Here is a 14,209-nt window from a genome sequence, read left to right as displayed (position 1 = left end):
TTTGAGCTTTTTCTTGGACAACTTCTATCCTTTATTGGCTTGGTAGTTCAGAGGCCTCCTTAGTAGGGCTGGCGATCAGAATGTCATCTGCATATTGAAGGAGGGTTTCCTTTTCCAGAGGTAGAACTTTTCGGTCTTTAGCTAAGCTTTCCCCAAAGATGGTGTGGGAATTTTTGAACCCTTGGGGCAAGACGGCCCGGAAGTATTGTTTTAGTTGTATGTTGAGTCCTGCCACTCACAAGCCAAAATTTCTTGTGACTCTGGGACTAATGGAATACAAAAGAAGGCATCATTGAAGACTAATACAGAATACCATGTCCTGGTGGTTGGTAGAATGACCAGCAGGGTGTAGGAATCAGGAGCAACTGGAGGTATATCCTCGGTGGCTTCACTGACTGTCCTGACATCCTTTACCAGGTCCCCAGCAGCCCATGGGGCTCTCGTGGTCAGGCCAATCCCAGGATATGGAGCTCTCCTGGGCAGGTACCCCACCCCCAACCCAGCCCACGGGGCTCTCATGGTCAGGCCCTTCCCAGGATACAGAGCTACCCTTGCAGGTACCGTGGCAGGGCTGGGCACACAGGAACCGTGCACATAGCCCTCATTGAAGAGCACCCCCAGCTCACCTGTCGCTCAGAGCTGACACAGAGCACCTCAGAGCAGGACTTGAACTAACAAACAGCAGCTCCGACAGGTCTGTGACCCTGGGCATCACTCTGTGTGGCCTCCCTCCACCTGGTCTTCCAGAGACTTCCACTGCACCCAGGGCACCAGGCCTCTGTCTCCAACCACCACCCACCCACTCCTCTCCCTGACTCCTGGGTTCCTCTCATTAGGAGAGGGTTTTCTTGAAGTTGTCTCCCACTCATGGGCCAGATAAAATGATTAGAAAACAAGCCAAAGCTGCAGCCCCTTGTCTATCCTGACTCTCAGGAGCCCACACCTGTTCCTTGGACCTGGCCGGTTCAGCAAGTTCCATTTTCTGCAACTGTGAGCCCCTGAGGGGTGATGATTGGCTGACCTGGGCAGCCTTACCGTGCCGGCCAGCCCTCCCCAGGTGTGCCTGGGTTGAGATCAATATAAATACCACTCCAGGCAGCAAGAGCCCCTGCAGCTGTGCCTGACGCCATTTTCTCTGCCCTGTCAGCAGTCTCGGGGCTGGGCTGGTGGGAGGGAGTGAGAGGCCACGGCTTTGTGGGTGGCCCAGTGTGAGTGGGGCTCTGCTGGACTTTCTGCAGCAGTTGCCAGGCTGCCACCTGCTAAAGAAGAGGATGTGTCACCCATACCTGCTGCTGGAATTTCTCCCTGGGCAGAGGTGAGGAAGGAAAAAAGCAGTGGGGGCAGGGACAGGACGGGTATCTCAGGCAGGGAAATGGAAATCTTCCAGAAGAGCACCCAGGGCCAGGACCATCCTGGCTGGCCTGCAGGCACCAAGTCAGCTGGCATGCTGTCACTCGTGTGGCTCCATGGCCCTTCCTCTAGGCTTTCAAGCCCTTGTATATATTCAGGTGTTTTACCTGGGAAGGGTGGGAACAGTTCAGCAGCAACTGGCCTGGGGCTCAGCTCACGTTTACTCACAGATGCCTCGGCACGGTGCCCCAGCTTTGCAATGAGGACGCTTGTTGTGTGGGGGCTGCTGGCTGAATGGGAGACGATTCCCCACCACTGACCAACTTCAGAATTGTTTACAACTGGAGCAAGTGCCCTGATACGGTTTTCCTCTGAGTAACTGGTGGGTTCTGTTTTTTTTTTCTCTTTTTCGTTTTTGGTTCAAGGTAGATTTTATTCCTCTTTTTTGTATTTACAGATATAAGCATGGAAATAATTTATTCATATAAATACATGTATGTGAAGGGAATAATTGTTTTTTCTGTTTTATTTTTTAAATTTTATTTCTTTTTAAGTTTGAATTTTATTTTATATTTTTATACAGCAGGTTCTTATTGGTTATCTATTTTATACATATAAATGTTTACATGACAATCCCAATCTCTCAACTCCTCCCACCACCACCCCCCAAGAGCTTTCCCCCCTTGTTGTCCATACGATTGTTGTCTACATCTGTTGCTCTATTTATGCCTTGCAAAACGGTTAATCTGTACAGTTTTTCTAGGTTCCACATATATGCATGAATATACAAGATTTGTTTTTCTCTTTCTGACTTACTTCACTCTGTATGACAGTCTCTAGATCCATCGACGTCTCTACAAATGACCCAATTTCATTCCTTTCATGGCTTAGTAATATTCCATTTTATATATGTACCACATCTTTATGCATTCGTCTGTCTGTGGGCATTTAGGTTGCTTCCATTACCTCGACATTGTAAATAGTGATGCAATGAACATTGCGGTGAATGTCTCTTTTTGATTTATGGTTCTGTCTGGGTATATGTCCAGTACTGGGATTGCTGTATCATATGGTAATTCTTTTATTACTTTCTTAAGAAACTCCATATTGTTCTCCATAGTGACTGTATCAATTTATATTCCCAACAATAGTGGAAGAGGGTTCCTTTTCTCCACACCCTTTCCAGCATTTGTTGTTTGTAGATTTTCAGATGATGCCCATTCTAACAGGTGTGAGGTGATACCTCATTGTTGAGTCCATTTCGTTGAGCAAGGGGTAGGTCTTGTCTATTACATATTTGGCTTATGGAAAGGTATCTGTGCTAATTTCAAACTCTGGTTTTATGCAGCACCCCAACTCACCTTTCCCCTTAAGCAAGCATAAGTTGGTTTTCTAAACTTGAGACCCTGTTCTGTTTTGTAATTCAGTTCATGTGTAGCCAAGTTTACATTCCGTGCATTAGTGATACCTTATGATATTTCTTTTTCTGTGTGACTTATTTCACTTAGAATCATCGTGCCTCAATCCACTCATTATGCTGGTACAGGCCTGGTGACACAGATTTCATTGCTGAGTGGTATTCTGTTGTACGTAAGTACAGCAAATTCTTTATCAATTATTTGTTCTCTGGGATATTTAACTTGCACTGTAGAAGAGGTTCCTGTAAACAGAGCCGTCCCAAAGTTTGGGGTGGCTGTGTCTTTTTGATTTTAATTTCCCTAAGCTATAGGACCATAAGTGGAAATGCCCTAGACTCTCTTGCTTTGTTTTTCAGATGTATCAGGAAACACCATACACTTCTCCAGAGTGGCTGTTGGCAATTTACATCCCGCCCATCAGCATAACAAGGCTCCTTTTTCCCCATGGCCTGTCTTGCCTTTCTGGATTTTACACTTTTCTCAGATGGCCCTTTAGACCGGGGGGAAGTGACACTTCATAGTAGTTCGGATTTCCATTGCAAGCTTGCTTGGTTTGCCAAAAAGGGCGTATGTGTTTTTTCCTGAATATATTCAGGAACAAACTCATACGCCCCTTTTTGCCAAGTGCATCACTGTGGACGTTCTGCCTCTTTTCCTATGCTTTACATGCAATTCCAGTCTACCTCCTGAAATCGGTTTCCTGCAATTCTGCCCCACTTTCAAGTCCTCTTGGCAGCCTTACTTCAATATATTTTTGGACGATAGCTGTCCTTTATAACTCTGCATGTTTGTGAATGACAGTGCCCCTGAGCTCCTTTCTTCAACTCGCTTTGTTGTGAGCTGGCCCCAACACCGCAGGATTGCTTCAGGCCCTAGTGTGGTTACAGCACGGCACGCTGAGCCTTTGGTTAATTCCCCTTCCTGGTGGGAAATGAGAGTTAAATTTGCCCGTCCAGACACCTACAGCTAGTCTCTCATTGGTTCTCCCTATTCCTGTTCATCTTCCGCATAAAGTGTAGCTCTGTTTTTTAGATGATTGAGGAACCACCATATGCTTCTCCAGAGTGGCTCTCAGCATTTCACACACTGTCCATCAGCGTATAAAAGCTCCCTGTTCTCCATGGCCTGTCCTGCATTTTCGGTTTTACAATTTTTTCGGATGGCCCTTTTGACCGGTGGGAAATGAGACTTCTTTGTTGTGCACATTTGCATTGCTTGCTTGCTTGGTTGCCCATAAAGTGCGTATGCATTTTTTCCTGGATATATTCAGGAAAAAACGCATACTCCCTTTTGGGCCAACTGCATCATTGTCAAAATTCTGCCGCTTTTCATGTGCTTTAAAGACGAGTCCATTCTATCTCTTGAAATCTGTTTCTTGCAATTCTGTCTTGCATTCAGATCCTCTTCTTTGCCTTACCTCAACATATTTTTGGACGTTAGTTTTCATTTATAACTCTGCAGGTTTGTGAATTGCAGTGACCCTGAGCTCCAGTTTTTAAGTTGCTCTTTTGTGAGCTGGCCTCAAAGCCGCAGGATTGCTTCAGGCCCTATTTTGGCTCCGGCGAGGCGGGCTGAGCCTTTTTTTAATTCTTATTCTTAATGGGAAATTAGAGTGACATGTGCCCGTCCAAACCCCTACAACTATTCTCTCATTGGTTCCCCCTCTTCCCGTTCATCCTCCTCACAATTTGCAAAATGTGTGAAACAGAAGTTGAAATTTGCTGATTCTCCAAGTGGGGAGATTCTAAGTAACGTGGCTGGAATGGTGAACAGGAGCACCAGGAGAGGATAAATGAGCTGCATTTTAGACACATCTCCCGATCACATGGTGTACAGTCCTCTGGGTTTTCCATGCATGTTTTAGCTGTAGGAAGATTCCTTGAACCTGCAGATTTGGGACCCATTGAGTGGGTACCAGGTAGTATTACTTTAAAGGGTGTGCATTTCCTCACCCAACCTCACATTTCTCTTAGCGCGAACAGTTTCCAGCCTTATGTCTCATCCTGCTGTGGGTCTAGATGTGTTCAATCCATGTTGCATCACCGTCCCTGAGGAAAAGTTGTAAGAGGTTTTCTCTGTCTCTCTGTCGTTTATTTTTTTCAATTTATTACTATATTGGTTACAGCTGATTTTCAAAGCTCTGTTTCTTGCTGCTGTACATCCACTTGATTCACGTACAGAGAGACATCAATAAATTCTTTTTCAGATTCTTACCAGTCATAGATATTCTTTTCCGGTGACTTGAGTGTGCTGAGTGCAGTTCTTTTAGCTACCGTGTAGGCCTTGTTGATTATCAGTTTGGTATTTGGAATGGTATCTTTGCTAATTTCAACCTCCTCACCTTTCCCGTTTAGCAGCCTTACGTGATGCCTCACCCCTCCCCACCTTTCCCGTTTAGCAGCCTTACATGTGTTTTCTACATATTTGACTATGTTTTTGTTTTGTAATTTATTTCATGTGTAGCCATTTTGGATTCCACCTTTAAGTGATATCTTATGATATGTGTCTTTTTCTTTTTGAATTATGTCACTTAGAATGATCATACGTAACTCCTCTGGAGTTGTTACAACTGGCCATATTTCATTGATTTCCAGGCTGAGTAATATTCTACTCTACATAAGTACCACATCTCTATCCATTTTTTCCCTCCAGAGACATTGAAGTTATATCCTAGTCAAGGATCTTTTAAACAGAGAGGCAGTAAACATTGGGGTGCGTGTGTCCTCTCGATTTTTGTTTTTCCCAAGATATACGCCCATGAGTGCAAGTGCCCTATGCTCTGTAGCTCATTTTTTAGATGCTTTAGTAAACACAATACACTTCTCCAGAATGGCCGTTGGCAATATACATTTCCGCTATAAGCCTCACAGGGCTCCCTCTTCTCCTTGCCCTGTCCTGCATTTCTGGTGTTTACACTTTATGAGGATGGCTCTTCTGACTGATGTGAAGTGATATCTTTTGTAGTATTGATTTCCAGTGCCCACCTGTTTGGTTGGCTAAAAAAGTGTATGCCTTTTTCTTGAATATATACAGAAAAAAACGCATACAGCCTTTTTGGCCGACTGCAATGTTGGCAATGTTCAGCCCCTTTTCTTGTGCTTAATGGCGAGTCCTTTCTACCTCCTCAAATCCCTTTCCTGCCATTCTCCCTTGCTTACCAATCCTTTTCTCTGACTTTCCTCAAGACATTTTTCAGTGATAGATATTTTCAACTCTGCAGTTTCGTGAATTTTACTGCCCCTGAGTTCCATTGTTCAACTTGTGTTTATGGGAACTGGCCACAAAGCAGTGGGATTTCCTCAAGCCCTATACTGTTTCCATGGGCAACCCTAGCCTTTGGTCAATTCATCTTCCTGATTGGAAATTAGAGTGACATGTGCCTGTCTGAACACCTAGGACTTGTCTCTCATTGTTCCTCATCCTTCCGCTTCATCCTCTGGACAAATTCCAAACTGTACGCAACAGGATGTTGACAGTGCTGACATCTCCAAGTGGGGAGACTGTTAGTAAAGACGCTGGACGGGTGAACCCGAGCACCAGGAGATGAGGAGATGAGATGCCTTTTCCAAACTCTTCCCGATCAGATGGTATACCATCCTCTGGATGTGACAGACATGTTTTAGCAGTAGGAAGAGTCCCATTCATGTAAGGAGAACACCAGGGCTTTTTCAAAATCAGTGTCTCCCCGAAACCCAAACTGGGGAGTTTTTTAAGCTACGGCTACACATATGTTCATTAAGGGCCTTGGGAAGTAGGCAGAGTCCAAACTTTAGATGATTGAAGTCTTCAGGGTCAGAAGCACTCACCACCGGCTTCCCTTAGGTTACACTTTAACTGTCATTGATAGATGATGTCAATAAAAATATCTATTCTTTTTCCGATTATTTCCCCTTATAGGTTATTGCAAAATATTGAGTGTAGTTCCCTGTGCTATACAGTAGTTCCTTGTTGATGATCTATTTTATACATAGCAGTGTGTATGTGTTAATTCCAAACTGTTAATTTATCCCTCCTCCCACCTTTCCCCTTTGGTAATAATAAATTATAAGATTTTATACTTCTCAGAAATGGGGGAGCTGAAAGAGAGGTATCATTTTCAATGGAAAAGCATTTAAAACAAGATTGAAGCTTTAACCAAGATTATTAGATGTACATCCTTGGAAAGAAATCACTTCATTTCTCTAATATTGACCTGACAAATAAGACAAACCTTTTCACTGAACTTGCTTATAATAAAGTGATGGAAATATCAAATGGAAGTGTTAGAAACATCTTATTTTACCCGAGCCTTATAAACTGTTCTATGTTAAGTACAGTTTGGCTCACACATCTGTTCATTGAAGTTACAATAGTCTCAATTTCTGTTACTGATCCTCCAGAGTGGACCCCAACAAGTGTCCCCCTGCCCAGTGTCATTGGGGCCAACAGATCGAGACTGAGTTTGGTTCACAAGCAAAGGAAACTTTATATTTTGATCAGAGAATGGAGAGGTGAGAGCATGCACTACCCCGTGGGCTGTGGGCTGGGCTGCTGTGTAGAGATCCTGTGAGAGTCAGTGGGAGGGAGGGGGCGGAGCTCTCGAGGGCCGGGTTGGCTGCAGCTCAGGCTCTATATCTCGGAGTCTGCACTGGGCCCCAGGAGCTGAGGTGTCGACCCAGCCATTCTGCACTAGGAAATCTGGTCTGAAGTGCCGGGTGTGGAACCTCTGCATGCGGGACCCTAGGAGCACGTGAAATTAGACAAAGCACAAAGGATAAAAAAGGTCAGACTTGACTTTATTGCCCAGATTCTATTTTTATCTCCCAGGGATTTTTAATGGGCTTTGCTGGGGACAAACCCTTCCTCTGCCTTTTGTCCCGTTCCTCATTCTTGGAGTGCTGAGGGTGCAGACCCTTCTTCTGTAACTGCTGAGTGCTGAGTTGGGAGCCCTCATACCAGGGGACGAGGGTCAGAACTTCTCCCCAGCAGCCTCCAGGTGACGTTGATTGGCCCCAGGACCCCTGCCTCCCTGCTCGTCCGCCTGAGCACCAGCATTGGAAGTGTTATAGATTCTAATGACCTTTAAGGGTCCAGGAAAGAGATGTGCAGAGACGCTGTGGGGGCCGATTTCACCCCGCCCCACATTTGTTCGGCCACCTTAGGCTGACCGTTTCTGCCAGCCTAGATGCTCTGACCAGTAGTCTGCTCTTTCTTCAATTAGGCCCCTGAATTAACGTAAAAACAGCACCAGGTGTCAGAGCCCTGCCCGCTCAACTCCCAGACAGTCCAGGGTCAGTGGTGATCAAGGACCATGATGGCCACTGAGTCAACAGCCTTTTGAAGTAAACAGGAGTCCAGCCGGTCTTATTGGCCACCATCATCACGGTGTCTGTAGGCTTTTCTATGGTGACAGTGTGAGATACAGTTCCCCCGCCAAGATTATTAGCTCCCCTCCGGGTGCAGTATGTCCTGCAAGCAGTAGTCTACTCCTTCGGGACACACTATTGTTGTTTTATGAGAGAAACTCCAGGTCAAGTGATGTTCACACGAGTCGTCATGGTGCCCTGTTGCCCCCGGTTATCTCTCTGGATGTTGGAGTTGGAGGGCCTCCTCACTCGAGGTCGGTGTGTCCACGGAGCGAACCCTGCAACTTCAGGGCATGGTTGGTGATTAGGATCACCACGTGGGGTCCTTTTCCCTTAGGAGGGAGGTGGCCTTTTGGGCTGCTGATTTCCAGGTTTTTAGATACCGCCAGTATCTTGGCCAGATGTGGCAGTGGGCCAAGCCCCTTGGTGACTGTAGTTTATCCTACCTGGATGGCATTCTTGCATTGTTCCATTTCAAGTGGTCCCAGTTTTTGCACTAATTCTCCAATGGCGATTCACCTTTCACCGGGAATGGAAAGGTCAAAGGGTTTAGCTCAATTAGGGAGTTCCAGGGCAAGGGTCTGAATTGACTGCTCTTTCCATTCTTGAAAGGCCACTTCTGGATTCTGTTCAAAAGGATCATCATCTTTTCCTTTCAGTGTTTCATATAGAGGCCCAGCTAGTAGACTGTAGTTAGGGATCCAGAAGCAGCAAACCCTGGCCTCCCCAGGAACCCCTAAGCTGTCTTCTAGTTTTAGAAAGGGGTAAGGCTGCAAATGGTTTCTTCCCTTTCCTGGGATGGGCTTCTCTGACCTTGTGTGAGAATGAAGCCCAGGCAGGTCACCGCAGTCTGTGATATTTGAGCTTTTTCTTGGACAACTTCTATCCTTTATTGGCTTGGTAGTTCAGAGGCCTCCTTAGTAGGGCTGGCGATCAGAATGTCATCTGCATATTGAAGGAGGGTTTCCTTTTCCAGAGGTAGAACTTTTCGGTCTTTAGCTAAGCTTTCCCCAAAGATGGTGTGGGAATTTTTGAACCCTTGGGGCAAGACGGCCCGGAAGTATTGTTTTGGTTGTATGTTGAGTCCTGCCACTCACAAGCCAAAATTTCTTGTGACTCTGGGACTAATGGAATACAAAAGAAGGCATCATTGAAGACTAATACAGAATACCATGTCCTGGTGGTTGGTAGAATGACCAGCAGGGTATAGGAATCAGGAGCAACTGGAGGTATATCCTCGGTGGCTTCACTGACTGTCCTGACATCCTTTACCAGGTCCCCAGCAGCCCATGGGGCTCTCGTGGTCAGGCCAATCCCAGGATATGGAGCTCTCCTGGGCAGGTACCCCACCCCCAACCCAGCCCACGGGGCTCTCATGGTCAGGCCCCTCCCAGGATACAGAGCTACCCTTGCAGGTACCGTGGCAGGGCTGGGCACACAGGAACAGTGCACATAGCCCTCATTGAAGAGCACCCCCATCTCACCTGTCGCTCAGAGCTGACACAGAGCACCTCAGAGCAGGACTTGAACTAACAAACAGCAGCTCCGACAGGTCTGTGACCCTGGGCATCACTCTGTGTGGCCTCCCTCCACCTGGTCTTCCAGAGACTTCCACTGCACCCAGGGCACCAGGCCTCTGTCACCAACCACCGCCCACCCCTCCTCTCCTGACTCCTGGGTTCCTCTCATTAGGAGAGGGTTTTCTTGAAGTTGTCTCCCACTCATGGGCCAGATAAAATGATTAGAAAACAAGCCAAAGCTGCAGCCCCTTGTCTATCCTGACTCTCAGGAGCCCACACCTGTTCCTTGGACCTGGCCGGTTCAGCAAGTTCCATTTTCTGCAACAGTGAGCCCCTGAGGGGTGATGATTGGCTGACCTGGGCAGCCTTATCTTGCTGGCCACCCCTCCCCAAGTGTGCCTGGGTTGAGATCAATATAAATACCACTCCAGGCAGCAAGAGCCCATGCAGCTGTGCCTGACGCCATTTTCTCTGCCCTGTCAGCAGTCTCGGGGCTGGGCTGGTGGGAGGGAGTGAGAGGCCACGGCTTTGTGGGTGGCCCAGTGTGAGTGGGGCTCTGCTGGACTTTCTGCAGCAGTTGCCAGGCTGCCACCTGCTAAAGAAGAGGATGTGTCACCCATACCTGCTGCTGGAATTTCTCCCTGGGCAGAGGTGAGGAAGGAAAAAAGCAGTGGGGGCAGGGACAGGACGGGTATCTCAGGCAGGGAAATGGAAATCTTCCAGAAGAGCACCCAGGGCCAGGACCATCCTGGCTGGCCTGCAGGCACCAAGTCAGCTGGCATGCTGTCACTCGTGTGACTCCATGGCCCTTCCTCTAGGCTTTCAAGTCCTTGTATATATTCAGGTGTTTTACCTGGGAAGGGTGGGAACAGTTCAGCAGCAACTGGCCTGGGGCTCAGCTCACGTTTACTCACAGATGCCTCGGCACGGTGCCCCAGCTTTGCAATGAGGACGCTTGTTGTGTGGGGGCTGCTGGCTGAATGGGAGACGATTCCCCACCACTGACCAACTTCAGAATTGTTTACAACTGGAGCAAGTGCCCTGATACGGTTTTCCTCTGAGTAACTGGTGGGTTCTGTTTTTTTTTTCTCTTTTTCGTTTTTGGTTCAAGGTAGATTTTATTCCTCTTTTTTGTATTTACAGATATAAGCATGGAAATAATTTATTCATATAAATACATGTATGTGAAGGGAATAATTGTTTTTTCTGTTTTATTTTTTAAATTTTATTTCTTTTTAAGTTTGAATTTTATTTTATATTTTTATACAGCAGGTTCTTATTGGTTATCTATTTTATACATATAAATGTTTACATGACAATCCCAATCTCTCAACTCCTCCCACCACCACCCCCCAAGAGCTTTCCCCCCTTGTTGTCCATACGATTGTTGTCTACATCTGTTGCTCTATTTATGCCTTGCAAAACGGTTAATCTGTACAGTTTTTCTAGGTTCCACATATATGCATGAATATACAAGATTTGTTTTTCTCTTTCTGACTTACTTCACTCTGTATGACAGTCTCTAGATCCATCGACGTCTCTACAAATGACCCAATTTCATTCCTTTCATGGCTTAGTAATATTCCATTTTATATATGTACCACATCTTTATGCATTCGTCTGTCTGTGGGCATTTAGGTTGCTTCCATTACCTCGACATTGTAAATAGTGATGCAATGAACATTGTGGTGAATGTCTCTTTTTGATTTATGGTTTTTTCGGGGTATATGTCCAGTACTGGGATTGCTGTATCATATGGTAATTCTATTATTAGTTTCTTAAGAAACTCCATATTGTTCTCCATAGTGACTGTATCAATTTATATTCCCAACAATAGTGGAAGAGGGTTCCTTTTCTCCACACCCTTTCCAGCATTTGTTGTTTGTAGATTTTCAGATGATGCCCATTCTAACAGGTGTGAGGTGATACCTCATTGTTGAGTCCATTTCGTCGAGTAAGGGGTAGGTCTTGTCTATTACATATTTGGCTTATGGAAAGGTATCTGTGCTAATTTCAAACTCTGCTTTTATGCAGCACCCCAACTCACCTTTCCCCTTAAGCAAGCATAAGTTGGTTTTCTAAACTTGAGACCCTGTTCTGTTTTGTAATTCAGTTCATGTGTAGCCAAGCTTACATTCCGTGCATTAGTGATACCTTATGATGTTTCTTTTTCTGTGTGACTTATTTCACTTAGAATCATCGTGCCTCAATCCACTCATTATGCTGGTACAGGCCTGGTGACACAGATTTCATTGCTGAGTGGTATTCTGTTGTCCGTAAGTACCGCAACTTCTTTATCAATTATTTTTTCTCTGGGATATTTAACTTGTACTGTAGAAGAGGTTCCTGTAAACAGAGCCATCCCAAATTTTGGGGTGGCTGTGTCTTTTTGATTTTAATTTCCCTAAGCTATAGGACCATAAGTGGAAATGCCCTAGACTCTGTTGCTTTGTTTTTCAGATGTATCAGGAAACACCATACACTTCTCCAGAGTGGCTGTTGGCAACTTACATCCCGCCCATCAGCATAACAAGGCTCCTTTTTCCCCATGGCCTGTCTTGCCTTTCTGGATTTTACACTTTTCTCAGATGGCCCTTTAGACAGGGGGAAGTGACACTTCATAGTAGTTCGGATTTCCATTGCAAGCTTGCTTGGTTTGCCAAAAAGGGCGTATGTGTTTGTTCCTGAATATATTCAGGAACAAACTCATACGCCTTTTTTTGCCAAGTGCATCATTGTCGATGTTCTGCCTCTTTTCCTGTGCTTTAAATGCAAATCCAGTCTACCTCCTGAAATCGGTTTCCTGAAATTCTGCCCCGCTTTCAAGTCCTCTTCGCAGCCTCACTTCAACATATTTTTGGACGTTATCTGTCATTTATAACTCTGCATGTTTGTGAATTACAGGGCCCCTGAGCTCCTTTCTTCAACTCGCTTTCTTGTGAGCTGGCCGCAAATCCGCAAGACTGCTTCAGGCCCTAATCTGCTTCTGGCAGGGCACGCTGAGCCTTTGGTTAATTCCTCTTCCTGGTGGGAAATGAGTGTTAAATATGCCCGTCCAGACACCTACCTCACTCTCAACCCCTTGGTGATGAGGGTCCTCTGGTTTGTGGCCACCTTTGCTGGGTTCCTCACCTTTCGATGATGTGGCCCCACGAGTGTGAGGACACTCCTGCCTGGTTCTCATCCACGTGGTTATGTGGACCCCCTGGTGAGAGTCTGTTCCTGGCTGTGTTCCTCACCCACCTGTGAGGGAGACCCTCTGCTGATAGGTCACTCCTGCATGGCTGGCACACATTGCCTTGGTGAAGTCAGCCGTGTGGTGGCAGTTGGAGCGTGCTGGGAATCTCCTCCCCCCGGTGATGAGGCCCCTCTTGGGTCAGGCCCTAACTGCTGGGCTCACCAACTTTTCTTAGTGAGCCCAGTGATGCTTTGGCACTCCTCTTAGGATCCCATCTCCATGGGGATGTGGGCCTTCTGCTCTGAGGTCCCAACGGCTGGGTTGTTCACATTTTCATGATGTGGGCTCTCTGGTGTTAGTTCACAGAGGCCTGGATCCCATAGCCTCTGTGCTCTTGGCCGCCTGCTGGGAGGTTCCAACTGCTGGATTCCTCACTTTTTTAATTTTTTGGGCCCTCTGTTGTGAGGATCCTCCTGCCTGCCTCACTCCCAGCCCCTTCGTGATGTGTGTCATCTGGTTTGAGGCCACATGTGCTGGGTTCCTCACCTTTCGATGATGTGGGACCAATGGTCTTAGGAGACTCCTGCCTGGTTCACATCCCCTTGGTGATGTGGGCCCTCTGTTGAGAGTCTGATCCTGGCTGGGTTCCTCACCCATCTGTGAGGTGGGCCGTCTGCTGTGAGGTCACTCCTGCCTGGCTTGCTCACCTCGCCTTGTGGACATGAGCCCTCTGGTGGCACTTGGAGCCTGCTGGGAGCCTCCTCCCGTCGGTGATGAGGGCCCTCTGGCGTCAGGCCCTAACTGCTGGGCTCCCCACATTTTGTGATGTGCACCCAGTGGTGCGAGGACACTCCAGCCAGGTTCACATCCCCATTGGGTTGTGGGCCTTCTGCTCTGAGGTCCCAACGCCTGGGTTGCTCACAGTTTCATGATGTGGGCTCTCTGCTGTTAGTTCACTCCTGCCTGCATCCCATAGCTTCTGTGCTCTCGGCTGCCTGCTGGGAGGTTCCAACTGCTGGATTCCTCACCTTTCTTATTCTTTGGGCCCTCTGTTTTTAGGCTACTCCTGCCTGCCTCACTCCCATTCCCTTTGTGATATGTGTCCTCTGATTTGAGGCCACATGTGCTGGGTTCTGCACCTTTCGATGATGTGGCCCCACTGGAGGGAAGACAGTCCTGACTGGTTCCCATCCCCTTGCTGATGTGGGCCCTCAGGTGAGAGTCTGATGCTGGCTGGGTTTCTCACCCTTCTGTGAGGTGGGCCCTCTGCTGTGAGGTCAATCATGCCTGTCTGGCACACGTCACCTTGGCGACGTGTGCCCTCTGGTGGCAGTTGGAGTGTGCTGGGATCCTCCTCCCCTCGGTGATGAGGGCCCTCTTGCCTTAGGCCATAACTGC

The sequence above is a fragment of the Orcinus orca genome, chromosome 2, assembly GCF_937001465.1.
Source record: "Orcinus orca chromosome 2, mOrcOrc1.1, whole genome shotgun sequence".
Taxonomy (NCBI): Eukaryota; Metazoa; Chordata; class Mammalia; order Artiodactyla; family Delphinidae; genus Orcinus; species Orcinus orca.
Note: the sequence above shows the minus strand (reverse complement) of the source record.